This window comes from Acomys minous (genome assembly GCF_964271855.1).
Source record: "Acomys minous genome assembly, chromosome: 11".
NCBI classification, from domain to species: Eukaryota; Metazoa; Chordata; class Mammalia; order Rodentia; family Muridae; genus Acomys; species Acomys minous.
In genome coordinates, this window is record NC_140492.1 from 18,919,718 (window position 1) to 18,939,820 (window position 20,103).

At 37.9% G+C, this 20,103-nt stretch overlaps 1 long non-coding RNA gene across 1 annotated transcript in view; it reads left to right on the forward strand.

Moving 5' to 3' along the window:
- Nucleotides 1–20,103, forward strand: part of LOC311608781 — a 163,516-nt gene that overhangs the window by 38,667 nt on the left and 104,746 nt on the right. The window contains exons 3-4 of the long non-coding RNA XR_014783158.1: nt 29–81; nt 3,072–3,183. This is a non-coding gene — a long non-coding RNA (uncharacterized lncRNA). The remainder of the gene's footprint in view (nt 1–28; nt 82–3,071; nt 3,184–20,103) is intronic.

Below are 20,103 nucleotides of genomic sequence, written 5' to 3' on the forward strand. Positions count from 1 at the left end.
CGTCGCTTGTCTTCTTTATCATTTCTAGGTGCTCCCATTGGCTGAACCCAATAAAAAGACCAAGGAGGAGCTGGCCCACGGGTATAGTGCATAGACATATACAGTCACAGAGCAGATGGAAAGTGGGTTTGAAGTATCAATGAGAAGATTTCTAGGAGCCCTAGTTTTCTGCCTTGTGCAGACAGGCACTTGCACTAGAACAAGAAGTAAATGATAGTTTTGTGAGAGAGCGAAAAAAATCTTTATTTTTCAAATTTTCTTTACCTCCTAACATGTCTGTGAACTTCATTATTCAGTCAGGAAAATGAGTTATCTTCCTACCTCTTTATTTTTTTACCAGACCAAGTGATACTTAACAATCAATTTACTGTGTATGGCAACAGTGGTGTTGAGTACTTTCACCTGTATTGTATCAGATATTGTATCTTGGAAGTACTGGTCAACTGTGAGCAACTGAGGCATAGGAGTTAGTTACACCAATGTTCCATAGCTATAGATCTAGGTGCAGATTCAGGAAGCATAGTTTGAACCCTAAATTATTACACCTGTGCTACCTTCCAATCAAGTACACTGCCAAGGCCACATTCTGACTTTGTCATTTTGTCTTTGCTTCCCTATGAGCATAAGCAAAGTCTTCCAAATGGATGTACAGGTCTCTTTCCTTTCCCCTGCTTTTGTGTAATAGTCCTACTGATACTAGTCATGTGTTGGGACAAATGAGCAAAATATTTAAGCCTGCTGCTCTTTGCTTAACTCCCAGTTTAATTTTTATAATAAGATAAAACTTACAACTTTTCCCAAGGCATATGAAGCTTGCCATGACTTTATTCATCCTAAGTCTCTCTCCCTCTCTCTCTCTCTCTCTCTCTCTCTCTCTCTCTCTCTCTCTCTTCACCCCCTCTCTCACACACACTTTTGTTAATAATTAAGACTTCTTATTAGTTCCCAAGCACACTGTATTATTATTACTTTTTGTGGAGCTGGACAGTGAACCTAAGTGTTATCAGTGAGCTACCCACTTATGTTTTTGCCCAAATATCTAGCAAATAGTCAGCCTACCCCTACATCAGTCTTGAAGTGTTAGTCTCTTTGATAGTTTGAGTGGTGTATCATTGGTGCTTTTCCCCCCAAAAGAAATTTCTTCTTTGTGTAGTTACATATATATTTTTTTGGTTGTAGATACTATAAGTTTATCTAGTAATTACAGAAGAACAACCTGTGATAAGTCTTTAATGTCCCCATTCAGCTAACCCTGCTATTATTAGGAATGATGTGAATAGAGGGGCAACAGCATCACCTGTGGATACACCCATGTTTGAAACAGATCACTGATATCTAAGATCAAAGGTAGTGTGTGGGCTCCTAGGTGGATGATGGTGGCCTTTTGAAAGTAGTCTAGGAATAAATAGTCTACTGAAACATAATTGTTATTTCTAGCAAAATGTGTATTATCTGATCTTCTTTTATACCAGTAACATAATAAGTATAATTTTTCCTATAATGTCAGGGCAATAAAGTTAATTGTTGTAGGATAATGAAGGTAATATTTGTGAACAGAAGAGAAATATGAAAAAAGAGGGTGATGAGAGGGCTCAGCCATAGATACTTTAGCAATAAAACAAGGCAAAACACACCACACTACACCCCACACTCACAAACCACAACACATATTATATTATACATTACACAAACACATGAACACATACATACCATACAAACCACATACACATATACATACACACTACAGTACTTCCTAGACTACAACAACACATACACACACCACACACCATATATACCACACACACACACATACACACCACACACACCACAGTACATATCAGACTACACACCACATACCACACACATATACCACCGCACATACGAGATTATACAGCATACACACACAGATACCACACAATACATACCATACACACACACCATGCCCACACCACACACCACACCACACCTTCACACTCCCACACACGCCACACAAACACACCCACATAATACCCTTACCTCACCCTCACATACTATAGCACATAGCAGACTACACCACACACACACAAATAACACACTACACAGTTACACACCACACACTACAAACCCCATACATATACACACAAGACCATACCCATCTACCCCCACACACCCCACACACCATATACATAGACATGTATACACACCACACAAAAACAGACACAGACACATACACTACACACCACACACGCATAAATATACAAGACCGCACACACATACATACACACCACACAAAACCAGACATAGACACACATACACTACACACCACACACACACACACACACACACACACACACACACACACAAACACCCACACACCACATATATACGTACAGACATACATTTGTACACTACGCCCCCACACAGATACCATACAGACACAGACACACAAACATACACTACACACAGCACATAACACACACACACACACACACACACACACACACACACACACACCCCAAAACAATCTCAAAATTTAGCCTAGAAAGTAATGTGAGTAGTCTCTAACAAAATCACTTACCAACAGTCTTATGGTTTGATTCCGACTCCGCTTTAAATTCTTGACAAAGCTATGGATAGCATGGACAATCTAATGCCACCTTTGCTGACTTATTATGAAGTCACCTGTGCTGAATAGTAAGTGAGTTCCAGGTACCCTATAGATGCTGGCCTCTAGCTGTACATGTGAACACTGACAGCAACAGCAGAATTGGCAGAAAAATAATGTGTAGTCATAGTACCACATGACGATGGCAGTGAGGTGGTGTGAACAGGGACACTGTCAACAGAAGAGGGGTCCACTTGAGATGCAGGACCTAACTGAGTCCCTAACTTCACTAACACTCACAAAGAGAAACTGATGCCTTTGGTGTGAGAAACGGTGAAAGCAGAAAACAGATTTTAAAATAAGCTTGTCATGTAATGACACATAGTTTTAAAAGATGGTCTTATTCGTCTTTTAAATGTTCTTTTATTATTTTTATTGATGTGTATGTGTAAGCATATTTGAGTTTATGTTCACCACTTGTGTACAGGTGCCCGTAAAGGCCAGAAGGCAAGAAATCCCTTGTACCTGGAGTTGCAGTTGGGTACCAATTGCTGATGTGGGTGCTGGCAAATGAAGGAACCAAGATCTTTGGGAGTACAGTAAGTGCCTTTAACTGCTGAGCCATGTCTGCCACCCCAAGGTTTAAGTTCTCTCTCTCTCTCTCTCTCTCTCTCTCTCTCTCTCTCTCTCTCTCTCTCTTTCTCTCTCTCCATGTATATATTTGTGCATGTGAGTTCAGGAAGCCAGAGGCATCACAGTCCCCTAGAGCTGAAGTTACAGGTGTGTGTGAGCTGCTGGCTGTAGGAGCTGGGAACTGAACTTTGGCCCTTTGTAAGAGCAGGATGTTCTTTTCACTGCTGAGCCATCTCTCAGCCCCAGATAATGCTTTTTTTTAAAAATTAGTAAAGTAAACTTAAAAAAGCATATCCCATTAACTGGGAATTGCTCATTCTATGTCACATGCTTTAAGGATTTCCATAGCTATTCATAGTTTAAATTAATTAAAAAAATACTGATCCTTTTGATTACTAGAATAACAGTAAACACTAGCTATGGGAATCATTGAAGTGTACTATATTGAGTTCATAATTTACACTTAAACTTTCAAGACACCTTTTCCTCTGTTTTGTCCAAGATCTACAAATATATTTGAAAATATTCTATAGGACAGCAGCGGATGAAATGTTCATCTGTTTTTATAATAAAATCATAACTGAAATATGTAGAGTTGTAGTTATCAGGGCTTGTTTGAGGTATCTGGACCAAATAGTCGCCATCTTTTAGTTCTTTCCTTTCCTGATGCTATTAGCCAGAACCATTAAGCATCTTATCCGTTGCTCCACTACTGATCTGACTTCTTACTGAAGTAGTTCATTAAAATTCAAATTGGATTGGTGGTTTTGAATGACCACAGCTTCACACATGAAGAGTAAAGCCAAGGAGAAGTTCTTGAAAAGATTGTGTAAGAGTGTTATGGCAGTGATTATTTATGATTCCGTGCTACTGGAAGACAGGTTACCAGATGATTGGCATTACAAACATGTAAATAAAAAGATATAAATTGTTGGGTAATCAATGAAATGAAAAATACATCTCTGCCCGCCAAATGATAATGTGTGTAAATTAAAATCAGTATGGGAATACTGGATGAGGCTGATAGTGGCTTCCGAAAATAGTTAAATGAAATTTAGGATGAATAAAACAATAACAACATGCATATTTAACATTTATGAGCACTTTTTATGTCTTTACCATGTCAATTGTTACAATGCTGGGGTTGGAAGTTAATTTACAACAGTGGAGATTGGCCGATAAGGAGTAAATTTAAACTTTAAGACATTTGCAAACTGGTATTGTTCTCAAAGCTCTGTATAGAGGCAATGAACTATTTATCTAGAGATAATTTCTCTTCTACAAAGAAGTCACTGATTTTCACAGGAGCAGTAGACAGCCAAAATCAAACACTGAGTGATACAAGGTGCTCAGGCTAGGGCAGAAGCAACTCAAATGTGTGTGTAGTAGGAATATCTTGTGTCTGTATGGAAGTCAATAAAAAGCTAATGGCCTATAGTTGCTGCAGGAGATAGGAGGAGAGATATCTGATAGGAAGCAGGGAACCTGGCATAAAGCCATATGCAGAAGATTCAGCCAACAACATGTCAGGGGGACAGACACATTGTACCTGAGCACAGGTAACCAGCTACATAGCAAAATGTTGATTAGTATAAGTGGGCTATTTTAAGTTATGAGCTAGTCAGAGAAGAGCCTACCTGCGTGTCCTAGGTATTTCTAAAAATATTTTGAGTCTCACGAGCCATGATTTTGGGAGATTGGGGATTGGAGGAAAACCCTCTGCAACATATATGGAAAAAAATCTTGATCTTTGCTTGAATACAAGGTATGAAGGAAAACCTAAAAGCTCATGGATAGGGAAGTGCTTTAGTGGATCAATATGGAGCAATGAAGTTACTCTTAGCCAGACTGCTGATTGAAAACAGCTGTATGGAGGAAAATTGGGGGAGGGGGAAAATAAGCAGTGTAGAACAAATGATCAAATATAACCCTCCTCTTTGGGCTTAGAAAGATGCCAGAGAGTAGGAAGTTTCTTACGAGATACTTTAAAACTGCTGGTTAATTATCTATGAGGACCGAGAGTGTGCTACTTCGAAAGGTGGAAACAGATGCAAGACTGACTTGTTTAACAATCTCATACATACATTGAGAGCAGGCAATGGGGTGATGACACAGAGGAAGCAGTCTAGGTACTTGATACCATCCTAATACTTTTCCTCACCTTGTTCCAAATTACCACAAATCTTCCTGTTAATTTTACCATTGTAGAGTGGTGACAATGGATTTTCAAAGAGTTTAATGGGTTGTTTAACGTTACGCGTCAAATATATCCCTCAGCAGGGGTGAACCACACCTAAACCTATTACTCTGTTGTACTTGAAGATAGAGCTCGTAACTTTCTTCCCTTATTTTCTGAGACCATAGATCCTTCTTATTCTGTAATTTGGGCTTGGAGACGGCTCCGTGGTTAAGACTGCTGGCCGTATGAGCATGAAGATGTTAGCTGAGATTACCAGCATCCACACAGAAAAACAGTGCGATTGCATGCCTGCTACCTGAGTGCTGGGCGAGGCAGACAGGAGGGTTGGTGGTTATTATAGTCCAAATCACTCCCAAAACAATTCAGATTGTAGACGTGGCTCTTGGTTCCCTCTCAGTGGTTGAGGGTGAGTCCCTGTTGTTGAAGACAGTGCATTCTTGGGGCATAGGATTCTGCTGATTTGAGCTGGACCTGATGCAAAAGCATCTCTCTTAATATCTAGCTTCCATGGTTTCAGAAAATACTATGAAGCTAGAATGGGAGGGGAGCCATTACATAGTGTTATCCGGCTGCAACACTGATGAGCCAAGACAATTGCTAGCATGGTGAGAATAGCGTAAAGGTGCAATAAGTGGAGTTCAAATGTTGGTGTCAAACGACAGCTGTCTATCAGACTTAAGGCCCACTAACAGGATGGAGATGATGTCTGACATTCCAAACAGAACGAGTTCCCCAGGTGCTGGTGAGGCTATGGTCCTTAGAAAAGAATCTATTGCCACTTTGCTAGAGCTGCATAATTTCTTACCATACTCTTGTTACCACACCTCATCAAAGAAGTCTCTCTTTATAACAAGTGGAGACCATCACAGGAAACCTCAGTGCAGATCAACATATTGTGAGGATCTCAAGTCCAATGGATACATCACAGTTTCTGATGGGCATATAATATGTATGCCATATAAAGTCTAGTTAAAGTGTTATCTTTTTTTATGCTTAAGATAAAAACAGTAGTTTGGAGGGTTAGGGTATTAGAAAACCAATGGCCATTGGCTTCCAGGTCATTTGTTTCATGAGCTTGAAGAATGAGCTTCTCAGACAACCAGTAGGATGGAATTTAGAAAGGATTTTATTCTAGGTTCGCAGGCAGGAGTTTAAGAAGCAACAGAACCCCTGTTTAACAAAGGTAAGTCCCAAGGGCTGTTGTCTAGGGTCTCATGAGGTTTTTCTGGGTGTAGCATGGAGGATGAGCTTGTCAGTCCAGTTCTACTCATAAGACATCCATGTGGATCCTTCCTAAGTCTTGGGACTACAGTTCCAGTGACAGCTCCATGGACAGCTTCCAGGCAATGGAATAAATGGAGAAATTGACTGGAGGGAGTGATGACAAGAAATCAGACCAGGAATTAAAGTCATTAATTATGGCCTCCATAGAGGACATAGCCAAGGACATTTCTGTGACTAAGGACAAGAATTGAAGTCTTTGTCTCTAAACTACCTCACTAGGTCTCACCACCATGCTGTATACACAATTACCTTTGCATAGACTGGAGAGATTACAGGTGTGCAGCAAGAATAAATGCTTCATTGGATTCAACACAAGCATTTTAAGGCAAAACAAAAAAAAATTGCTTTGATTTGTTAAGTCACATTGCTTGCAATTGTTTTGATTTCTGCCATCAACATCATTCATGGAAAAAAGGAAAGATGTGATAGCCTGTTGATTTCCTTGTTTTAGTCTCTGATGGATTCTTTTATTCTAGGCTTAGGATAAATGTGCCAATTAACGGGCAGTAAATCAGGACAAAAACAATCTTCATATTTCCAACCAAATAATGAAAAAAAGGAAAAGAAAGCATCTCCATAATAATAAAGATATTTTAGAAAAACAAAGACATCTTTTACATGTAAAATTAGAATCCTTTGGATGAATTTACATGAAAAAGGTGGGACTGCATCAGGAAGTTTTCAGCATGTGAATTGTGCTAAAAAAGAAAATCAGGCAAACCTGCCTAAGTACAAAAGGTAGAAGCATTGGTGAAGCCTTAAAAATATGTCACTAAAATTGTGGCCTAAATTTCTCAAGTGAATGTCTGTCATAGTCATGCCATCAAAGCAGAAGCCGTGTACTTACAACAAACAATTAAGGAAGATACACAGCTTAAAATAGTGGTAGGTGGGATGTGATGCATGCTGGAACATTATGAAATTTTCTTTCACATGATGATATGGAACTACAGATTAGAGTTATCTAAATCCCTGGTGGGTGACTTTTCCTGGAGGGATGTAAACAGATGTCTGTTCACCCAGGATAAAGCACTAGTGACAGACCAAAGAAACAATCCATGCAAATCTATCTGAGTGAGCCAGGGAAGTTACTGGAGTTTACTGACAGGACCACAGGTGAAGGGTTACTTATAGGAGCGTAGGTGATTCAAAAGCATTGGCATCACTGAAACTTACTTCCCTGCAGCTCTCCACAATTTTCAAGGGAGGGTAGGTGGTAGGACCCTCCCTCTTCCTTTCAATTATTACTGCTTATATAAGTTTGGGGAGAGACATTGTGACTCTTGTGGCTACCTGAGCCTTCTCAGCTTTATTTACTTCCTGAGCCTTGCATGTTTATTTTGTCTCTGAAGCCTTAGAACTTCTCACCTTCCTCCAGGAGAGAATGTTTCAATTTGGAGGAATCAGGCATACAACTTTGAGGAGAGAGAAAATGCTTACATAAGAGATGGCAGTTACAGAATTCTGAGGTCTAAACAGACTGTGGCTGAATGGAGGTGAGAAAAAGCATGCAAACGTGATGGATGATTATGTGATATAAAGGGAGGGGCAAATCACTGATGGATTATGTTCACAGTTCTGTCATAGTCTGTACATATGGACCTGCTTTGAGTTTTAGCTTGTCCATGTTGAAACCAAGGACTTATAAGCCTGTGTTTTTTAAATAATATTTTTTCTGTATATATATCATTTCCTCATTTGCCTCCTCCATATCCTCTTCGTCCTCTCCCCAAATACCCATTCCCAATTTCATGTCTTCTTTCTCCTCCTCTTCTTTCTCCTCCTCCTCTTCCTTCTCTTCCTCTTCTTTTCTAATGAATCCAATCAGTCTGCTTATTTGTTCTTGGGTATGGTATCCGCTGGAACACATATAACCTTCTAGTGGCCAAACCTCCAAAGGAAAATGACTCATTGGCCATAACAAGACTGTGATGTGGATGACAGACTCAGTCGCTAGGAGCGAATACTGCTTCACTTTTTATCCTGCTCTTCCGTCTATGATGATTAGCTTTCTGCTGCATGCTTGTCCACTTTCCCCACTGTGCTGCAAACTGAGTTCTGACAATGTAACGTAAAGATTATTTTCTTAGGAAATAAAATGGAAATGTAATGCAGTATAAAATACATTCTTACACATAGTAAGACATCAGTTGGTATAGTGTTTTACATACTTTAATTATATATTATTATTATTTTCTTAAAGATTGATGCAAAGTTATTGCCTGTCTTAGTCTAATGCTATGAAGGCCGGGCTATTTAAAATGAACACATGTCTCCTTCCTCATGTTTCTAGGTTGAGGAGTTCCAAAATCAAGGTCCTTTCTGGTCTGATGAGGAATCCCAATCTGCTTCCAAGATGGCTCACAATTCTGCATGCTACTTAAACTCAAATTTCTGATCTGCTAGAAGTTAGGTTTAATGGGTCAAGCCAGTTTTCTCATTTACCCTTTCATATAAAAAGCCAGTTTTGAGTATTATCACATGTATTTCTATTTTCTAACATAGCAGCTTGTTAAGAGCTAGGAAAGGTCTAGAATTCTGTTTCTTGCAAACTAAGATGCTAGACTATAGCTTCTTTTGTAAGTGTCATCTGAAGACACAGACTGCTGGGTCAGAGAAAGGACAGTTTTTTTTTTTTTTGTTCAGAGTGTCAAAAGTATAACATACCAGAATAATTTTTTTTGGAGGAAGAAGGAGACTGGGTAAAACTGGTCAAAATGGGGAAACTTATGGTTATCAAAATCCTAGAAGAAATGAGGTTTCCATGGTTGCTATTGATGCTCACTTTCAAAAGGCCATGGAAAGAAACTGAATAAACAATTTAAATTATTCAGAAATGGAGAGTGGCTTTCTAAAAGAAACTTAGTAAAATTTTGAGCTGGAGATATGAAGGTCATAGACTTAGAAAACTTTGGAGTCTGGATTCTTGGTGGGTCTGTTGGGCCTGGGAAATGTATACAGTGTAACAGTTTAGGAATAGTAGACACAGCAAGGAGACAGCCTTTAAAGTAAATCTTGATAATTAACAACTCTTTGGGAAGCAAGAAAGTTACCCATTTGAGCTATATCATTGTTCCCAAGAGGAGCTACTTGCTTATGAGCATTTGGGGGGAATTAATTAAATGGCATGGAATTTCATATTCTTGCAATTATTTTACTGGCTAAGTTTTTCCTGCAATAGGATGATCACATTCCTGTTGAATATCATTTCTCTTGACCCTGTAAATATTTGAATGTTCTGTGGTAGCTAAGTTGCTTTCATAAGATGTTAGTTTGTTAATCTGAAGATTTAATTTTATTGATTAAATGGAAGAGATATCTAGGCAGGAAAAATAACAAAGTAACATGAAAAGCTGTAGTATATGGGCAAAGCTGTGGGATATAACCAAGGCTGTAATGGCAGAAGGACCAACCTGTGAAATGAACAGCAAGAAAGGCAGAGCAAATAGGATGGGAATCAAATCTGGAGCAGGTGGGATTACATAGCACAGATGGTAGGCAGCGGATGGAGATGGGTACAGATTTATAGCTAATAAATCTAGTGCTAGGACCAGCTCTTGTTCTGGCTTCTTGGCATGGGTTTCTTGAGTGTCAGGAGTATCTTTTGTTAGGATAATATGGTGCCTGACACCCTGGCTGCCCGACAACGTTAGTAGAGCACTGCTCACAGGAACTCAAGGGACTATAGGGTTGGGCATTGATCTTCACCTGGCCACCAGAGACTGGCTCAACCTTGCCTAGCTAAGTGAATACTTTTTAATCCCTTTTCTTCTCTTCTTCCTTCCTCTACTTCTTCCTTTCTTGCTTCTTTTTTTCCCTTCTTCCAATTTTTTTGAGTGTGTAAGTGTGTGTGCGTGCACGCTCATGTATGTGTCATGGTGTTCATGTGGAGGGCAGAGGACAACTTGAAGAAGTTTGTTCTGTATTTCAACCCTGCAGGTCCTAGCGATCAAACTCAGGTCATCAGGCTTGGCGGCAAGTGTCTTTATGTGCTGAGCCATCTCACTAGCCCCTGTGTAAATGAACTCTTTAGAAAATATTGAGACCTGACAGCTATTTGGAGCTTTCTGGCTAGTAAACACATAGGATGCTGAAGATGTGATCTATACCCTGATGTGCTAAGGGTCTTCTTAGAACAAAGAAACAATGTGGCTTATTCAGTGTCACTACAAACGTGTACCTTATGGCATTTCTGTGTCCTCAGTTTCAAGGCAGCCCTGTTTTACCCTGCAGCCTCAATGTCTTAATGTTACAGAAGCCCTATGGAATTTGTGTAGCCTTAGTGTCAGAGTGCTCTAGACATAAAATACCCATTGAAAATGTATGTTACCACATTAGGGGAACAAAAAGGCTAAAAGTGTTTATAAGGCAAAGCCTCATTGTGCTAACGGATACATGTCTTTTAGATAGATATTCACTGAGTCATAGGGGAGGGGAATAAGGGGAAAATGGGAGGGAGGGAAGAATGGGAGGATACAAGGGATGGGATAACCATTGAGATGTAACAAGAATAAATCAGTAAAAAAAAAAAAAAAGAAGGCAGAAGGGAGTAATGGGGGAAAGCAAACTGCCTGGAAGGGGCAGTAGGGAAATGAAAACAAAGTATAATGGCATACTTACATGAAGATGCTATAAATAAATTCATTATTTTGCATGCTAAAAAAAATAAAGTTAAAATATTTTAATATATTTAAATTATTAAATATATTTATTTATAAAATAAAAAAAAGAAAAAAAGAAATCCACTGAGCCAATGCTGGCACAAATAAATGTGCTTCCTGGCAAAAAAGGATCAGTGTTCTGTGTCCTTTTCTAAAAATGACATTATATTGACTCTATGACACCAAACACAAAACTGAATTCACTTTAAATCTATTTATTTGTTTGCTACTCCTATGTGTATCTCTTGTAATAAGACTGTAATAATAAGTTTAGGACTTACCACTGCCCTTGTGATTTGTTCTAGTGTGTGCAGAACTTGAGGGAGGAATCGGGTTATCCTGGAGGAATAGCCAGTGGATTGCTGAGCGGGTCATCTGGGTATCTCTGCTTCCAGTGCTTGGTACTGGTTTCTAAGTGAGCAGCTTTGTGCCTCAAGAGTCCCCCAGATTTAATATTTACTTGTTGTCCTAACTGAAAAGTAACACACCAGCTATTATAAGAGCCCCAAGATAGAAACAGTATGTACTGCGTGGATGAAGAAGTAACTTCCATTCCTGGGAGCACATTTCCAGCTGCCTTTGTTGAGAAGATATAAGATTCAGGGCTGGCAAATACATGGTAAATAAAGAAAAGAGAAAACCGAACACTTGAAAAATAGTTTTCTGCTATAGATTAAATAACAGAAGCCAGCTGGGTAGGGCAGTGCATGCCTGTTATCTCTGCTCCTAGTAGGTGGAAGCAGGGAAGTCACAAGTTTAAGGTTATTCTTGGTCACGTGATGAGTTCAGAAGCAAACAGGATATTCTGATATCTTGTCATTAAAAAAACAAACAAAAACAAAAACAAAATGAACACACCAAAAGTCAGTGAATCTCTTAGTTGCTTTAGAATTATTACAATATATCAATTCAGAAACACACAGCACAATCTTGCTTTAAAATGGCCATTTCATTTCTTTCTCCTAATAATGTCTAGTGCAATGCTCTACTGGTGTAAAGCTTTAATTACAAAATTAATACTAAGGATGGGTTTTAAGTATAACACAAACATTCTGTGACTTACATAATCCCCCCAGGTATTCTAGAGTTAATGTGTTCATTCTAGAGAAATGTGTTCAAAATCCTAGCAAAATACTGAGAGCAGCTTCAGCCACTGGAGGAAATCCCACTACTCTGTGCACCTGGAGCTGTGTAAGGCAGTAGCTCCCTCGCTAATTGAAATAAAATAATTCTGAAATTGCTAGAGGTGAAATGAGCAAATTGTACAGTTAACTGCTGAAATCATATCAGCAGTGTTTGAGTCTTTTTTAAAATTTGGTTTTCTTTCTATAGAAAAGAGAAATACCAGCTGCCAAGACAGGAAAAAACAAAAAAGAATAAAAGATGAATGTTATCAACCACTTTGCTTCCAGGCCATTTTAGAAGATGTGTAGGAATTGAAGAACATTTTATACCCATCCTTGTTCTTAGCACAAAGGCCCCAGGAAGCACAACATAAAAGCAACTCTGTGGACTCATGTGGATATGTGTGTCTCTATTTGTGAAAATGGTTTGAAACAGACATCTAAGTTATTTTTCAGTAGACCAGGACCTATAAATGATTTCTTCTTTATCCTAGCTTTGCATCACACAAAGTCTTTTCTGAAAAAATGCCACCACCCCTTTATAGTTTCACCCATGCCAATCAGAATTGCTGCCCATTCCAAGAGACGTGTACCAGGTTGCATTCATGCAAAAGTGATGGGAGGGAGATAAGTGTGGGTAAGAAATGACAACTGTATATACTCACTGAAGATGAGTACTAGTTCTTAAAATGTTTGAAAAACAAACACAGAATTGTCCTGTGCCTTTCTGGGGAAATGTGAACAAATACCTAATCATTGTACCAGTGGCACCAGTGGCAGAGAAATTGGTCTACCCAAGCCTAGCTTGCTAAGCTAATGAGGCTGTTGGGGTTACTTACAGGCTACAGATGACTCCAAGGCAGCTGCATCACTGGGTGATGTCTCATGAAACCTGCATCTCTGGAGCTTCCTACCCAACTTATAGGCAAGAAATTGGCCACTGCTTTCACAGACTTGCCTGGGGCCTGGCCGATTGCAGGGCTTTCCAAGCTTCCTGATTCTGCTGGAATTCCCTGGTTCTCTTAGTCTTAACAGGATTTCCTCTCCCTCCATGAGTTCAGAAGAAAACAAAACAAAATGTAGTTAAGGCATATTATTGCACCAATTACTGATTTTACCTAATACCATTACTATACTGAAGGTTGATAGTTGCTACTTTATGATTATCTTATTCATTTTTAATTCACTTGGCAACTTGATCCAGGGAAGGTCGTACACCTGTTCTGGCTTTTCTTTGTCTTTAGTACATGGCTAGATCAACTAGAATTTTTACTGTTATAGTACATTAGTATCATTATTTGTTTTATTATTGAACTTCTCTGCGGTTGGTGTCTTACTTTTCAACAGGGTTACTGCGATGTAATTGTCCAGACCACTATTGCCCTTTCTTTTATTTTATGTCCCCGAATTAGATACATAGAATAACAGTATGCATTTGTTTTAGTTTGGCTGATTATTCAGAACACTTTGAGATTTATTATATAATACATATCAATAGAACACACATTTTTATTGATTAGTAGTAGTCTGTTATTTGGATATGTTGGTTTGTGTATCCATTGTCAGCAGTGGGGGGAATTTTGACTTTTTTTTTTGCCTGTTAGAAAAAAAGAACACTCATGTGCAAGTGTTTTTGTGAACATATTTTTAAATCTCTTGGGCAAATATTTAGGAGTAGAATGGCCAGGTCATATACAGTGACTATTTTTGTCACTTTATGATGCTTTCTGGAGAAGCCTAACTCTTCTGTTTCTTCACCAGCAGCAGATGAAAGCTCTAGTCTCTATGTAGCACTTGGCCAGTCATCTTAAACTGACCATTCTAGTAGGTATAAAATTGAATATTATTATGATATTTATTAACCCCAGGTGAAGTTAGCAAGTGTATTTTTCAATGTCCTTATTAAATGCTTATCCAAATTTTTTGTCTTCATCTTCTTTATTGGGTTGTTTGTTTTCTTCTATTGTGTTTGATTTCTTTATGTATTTTGGCAAATATCTACTATTAGATATATAACTTGTGAATGTTTTACTTTAGGACATGGCTTGTCTTCTATTTTTATTTTTGTTTTTTTTTTCTGTGTAGCAGACCTGATTGTCCTTGAACTTGGTCTGTAGACCAGGCTGCCCTCAAACTCACAGAGATCTCACTGCCTCCGCCTCCCAAGTGCTGGAATTAAAATCGTGTACCACCACACCCAGCAATGGGTTGTCTTTTTATTCATCTGTAGCATTTTTCTAAAGTTTTTATTAGTCTGTATTAATTGTACAAAATAATGACTTATGTCATGGCTTTTACACTCACACATATAGTTTATTTTGACCATTCCTTATTTGATCTTTCCCAGCTGCCTTCCTCTTCTCCATTTCCTTTCTACACCTTCAGTGCCCCCTCACCCTGTTCTCACCTTCTTTTTCTTTTCTCCTGTAGAGAAAAATATGATGCTTTCTGGAGAAGCCTAACTCTTCTGCTTCTTCACCAGCAGCAGATGAAAGCTCTAGTCTCTCTATGTAGCACTTGGCCAGTCATCTTAAACTGACCATTTTTCTTTGTGGGTCTGGCTTATTTAATTTAACCTGATAATCTCTAGTTCTACTCATTTCCACAAAATGACATAAATTATTCTTCTTTTTGGATGAATAAAATTCTATTGCAGTTTCACATTCTATTTCATAAATTCTATTCCACATTTTCTTTACCCAGTCATCCACAGACTGATGTTTTGTTGATTGTATAGTTTGGTGATTTAATAGTGCTGTGATAAACTTTGGTAGGCAGGTATCTCTATCGTAAGCTGACTTGGGAGTATTATGACCAGATAATGTGAAAATTATATATTTGATTCTTTGAGGTACCATCTTACCTATTTACACAATAGCTAAATAAATTGATGTTCTCACCGACATTGAAGAAAGCCCTCACCCTATATGCATCATCACCTACGTTTGTTGCTTGTGTTCTTGCAATAGCCATTCTAAGGGAATAAGGTGGGATATCTGTATAGTTTCATTTCCCTAATTGCTGAGGATGCTGAATATTATTTATGTATTTTTGATAATTTATTTTCTTTTGAACAGTATTTGTTCAATTTTAGTGTTCATTGATGGTTTGGGCTTTATCTTTCTTTCTTTTAAAGATTATTTATTTATTATGTATACAGTGCTCTGCCTGCATGTAAACCTGCATGCTAGAAGAGGGCATTAAATCACATCACAGATGGTTGTGAACCACCATGTGGTTGCTGGGAGTTGAACTCAGGACCTCTGCTTCTGAGCCATCTCTCCAGGCAGGGTTGTTTTCCTTTTGTCAAAGTTTTGAGTTTTAAAACACATATTCTGGATATTAATCTCCTGGCAAATTCTTCCCTCTCATTCTGTATAAAGATTGCTACTTCACTCTGTTGGTTGCTCCCAGTTTTCTGAGAAACCACCATATTGACTTCCAAAGTGGCTGTAATCGTTTGTATGCCCACTGGCAATGGAGGAGTGTTCCCCTTTCTCCACACTCTCACCACAGTGAGCTGTCAATAAGTGTCATGGTTTTAACAATCTTTTGAAGAGTTTTTTCTCTTTTTTGAATTTTGATAAAGTAAAACCATTTTTTTAAAAAAATTTTAACACACTGGTATTTTCACTGTAGTATATAAGAAAAATGCTTAATTCAAAGTCACTTTTTTTGAAAAGTTTTTTTTGGCTAGGATAATTTAGCACTTAAATTTCTGAACCATTTTGTTTTAATTTTTATATCAGTAAGAGATCAAACTTTGTATCTTGCATATAGATATTCTATTTTTTTGCTATCATTTTTCAAAGACCTTACAATTTCATTTTTTCAATTTTGTGAAAGCTCATTCCCCAAAGAGATGCTTATCCATGGACTCTTTTTACTCCATTGATTTGCGTTCTCTGTCTTCATGGTGACGTAGTATTATGTTGATTATTGTGGTTTTACAAATGATCATTATATTCTATATTGTTCTTTTAAAAGTTATGTTCACTATTTTATTTTAATATTTTTTATGTTATATAAACAAAAATTTATAGATGCTTGGTGTATGGGTTACAGTGTTTCATTACAGATATGTATTTTATAATGCTTTAATATGTTTAAACATATATAATTGCTTAAATACTTTTCATACTTCAGAATCCACTCTCCCTCTGTGTTGAAATACCTAGTGCATCATTATTAACTAGTACAATACTGTGCAGTCAGTCCAGGACATACTTCTGTCTAATTATAAGTACCTACTGATCCGTTTCTTTCCATCTCAGTCTCTGATAACCACCATTCTACTCTCAATGACAGGAGAGCAACATTTTTATATTTTATATATGAGTGAGATTTTATAGCACTTGTCTTTTATGGGTAGTGGTCTATAGTTTCATTCATGTTGATACAAATGATAGGATTTCATACTTTTTCACAGCTGAATAGCATCCTATTTTGCATATATTTAATGCATTAATCATGTTTAGGCCTTTAGGCTGTTTCAATTTCCTAGCTGTTGTGGAAAGTGTGCATAGGAATGCAGATGTCTCTTTGACATGCTGATGGTATTTCTTTTGGATATTTGGAGGGTGGACCAATTTCTGCATCACATGGTAGATGTTTTGAAGAACATCCATGTTGTTTTTCATAACTTCACTACTAACTAGCGTGCTCACTAAAATATTCCAGGGTTCTGTTTCCTCTCAATCCTCAACAACTTTGTGATTATTTGGCTTTTTAAAAGCAGCCATTTTTATTGGGGGTGATATGTTATTTCATTGTGGTTTTAGTTTTAAATTTCCTGATTGTTGCTGAAGGTGAAAATTTATTTGTATACATGTCATCTATTTGTCTTCTTTTGAATAATGTCTCCTTAAACCTATTACCAATTCAACATTTTTTTTATGTAGCTTTGTGTCTGTGTATATACCACATGTGTGTTGGCTCCTGAAGAGGCTGGAAGATTGAGTTCTCTGCAGGCAGCTTTACAGGTGGTTGTGAGTTTCCTGAGAAAGGTGCTTCCTGAGGACTTACCTTGGGTCCTGTGGAAGAGCAACAGGCATTCTTAAACACCAAGACATCTCCCTAGACCCATTATTAGCCACTATTGAACTGTGTTACTCACTTGGTTTTTTTATTTTCTCATTCTTTCTTTAATGTTTGTTTTTTTCATCTTCTGGCTATGAACACCTTGCCTGATGTATAGTATAAAAATATCTTCCATTCTTAGATCATCTCTTCACTCGCTTGTTGATCTGAGGTGCAGAAGCTTCCATATACTGCCTTGTTTTGCTTTCTGCTTCCTGTAGTTTTAAGGTCGTTCCCTCCAAGTCAGTGCTCAGTGCTGCAGGGAGGAGAGAAGCTCAGGTAACAAGGTTCAAGAAACTTTTGAGGCTCTGGAAATTCGGATCACAAAATTTACAAGGCCTCTCTCCACAGCTAAAGGAGGAGCATCAATCCATGGTGAGGAGACTTTGATGGATCTGCCTGCAATTTGGGCAGGCAGCCTGAGGGATGCAACTTTTATACATTGTCACTTAGGCTGGTAGTGGGATTTTAGTGAAAAAGCTGCTATTGGGTCATAACTACCTATAAATAGCTCAATGAGCTCATTGGTTCACTAAACTTGAAGCTAGACCTGTGTGGAACCATGTCCTTTGTCTATTGTTGGTGACTTACCTAGGCCAGCAGACCCTGGTTCACAACAGTATTCCAATATTCTGACTTTGTTTTGTTTTATAATGAGTTAAGGTTGTACATTTAAGTTCTTAGTCCATTTCGAGGTAATCTCTTAGTCCATTGTGAGGTAATTTTTTATAACTGGTATTTAAAATAGATATTTAGCTTCATTCTTTCCCATGTAGACATTCATTTTTATTATTTTAGTTATTTAGCATTTCCTCATAATTTTAAGAAGCAGTTTATAAATTTCCCTCAAAACCTAGAATTTTGATTAGGATTATGTTGAAGTATAGATAAATTTGGGAAAAAATTTAATTTCAACAACATGGCTTTTTCTGACTCAAGAACACTTCTATTTAAGCCTTCTTTAAAATTTCATAACATTAAAAATACAGTTCTTCTATAGATCAATCATATTTTGGCCATTACTACTTAAGCATTTTATCTGTTTTGATGTTCTTATAAATGATATTTCTAAAGAGTTCTATTTCTGCCTGTTGTATTAGATTTTTTTAGATTGAAGATAGGATGTATATGCCTGGCAACGCTCCACTACTCAGCTACATCATTAATTTTCACAGCTTAATTATTACATGTAGAAACTCAGTGTATGTATTTTTAATGAACTTTCACCTCAGAAGGTCACATTGTTAAAAAGCAACTTTTCTTCCCTTCCAATCAAGACAGATCTTATTCTTCTTTCTTACCTAACTGGCATGGCTAGGCACCACACTACACAGAATATGGTAGAGTGGATGCTCTGGCTAGTTTTGTGAACTTGACATAATGCTGGAGCCATCTGGGAAGAGGAAACTTAGGCTGAGGGATGGTTAGACCCCCGTTTCTTAGGCTGTTGGAACTTATTTAGGATGGATTCAAGATTTATGCTAGAAACGCTCATACTCTTCTAAGCCTTGCTTAATGGCGACTTCTAGTGGGATTTTGGAAGATAAAAACTATGACAGGAAAATGAGCTGCAATGACTACGCTCATGAGGTTTCAGATGGGATGACTCCATAGAGAATTGGATTTGATTGCATTCATTTTACCTTCTGGAAAGTAATTTGTGTTCTTTTTGCCCATTTCCTGAAAATTGAATGAGGTTGAATTTAAAAGTAACAGGTTAATTAATTTAGTGCGGGGAACTTTAAGACAACTTAATATTCAGGGTGTGGCATGGCTACTGTTGGTTGAGATTGGGTAGTTTTACTGGAAAATCACACACACACACACACACACACACACACACACACACACACACACACACCCCATTCAAAGATATGAAAATATTCATTTTTTTACAAGAAAGGAACATAAGCATATGAAAAATGGTGGACAGAGATTATAGTTGTTGAATGTGTTAGTGACAAGAAATAGAAGCCAAGAGAATGTGGTGGCACATTCCTGTAATTCTAGAATTCTGGGAGGTAGAGGCAGGTATATGTCTGTGAGTTCAAGGCTAGCTTGGTCTACAAAGCAAGTCCAGGACAGCCAAGGCTACTCAGAGAAACCCTGTCTCAAAAACCAAAACTAAATAATAAATAAATAAATAAACAAGAAGCCAAACAATTTATGTGGGGTACAGTAGGAACTAATGCTTCAATCACTTTTTAGTGCTTGAGATACCGCACACTAGACAGTGCAAAGAATTAAATGACAAAGTCATTTGAAAGACTTTAGTTTAAAAAGATAGGACTGTAGGAGTGGCAATCCAGAAGGAAATGCCAAGGGATCTTTTTTTTTTTTTTTTTGAGTCCTCCACATAGTGCTTAGAAAGTACGGCAGCCATGACCAAATGAGCCTGGCTACTGCAGCTTCAAGCAGATCTTCAAAAAATTTTTTTTATTATGTTTTATTCAGATTACATCCTGATTTTTATCCCCTCACTTGTATCATTCCGTTCCCATATTCCCTCCCTTCCTTTTTAGCTCTGTTCCCCTCTCT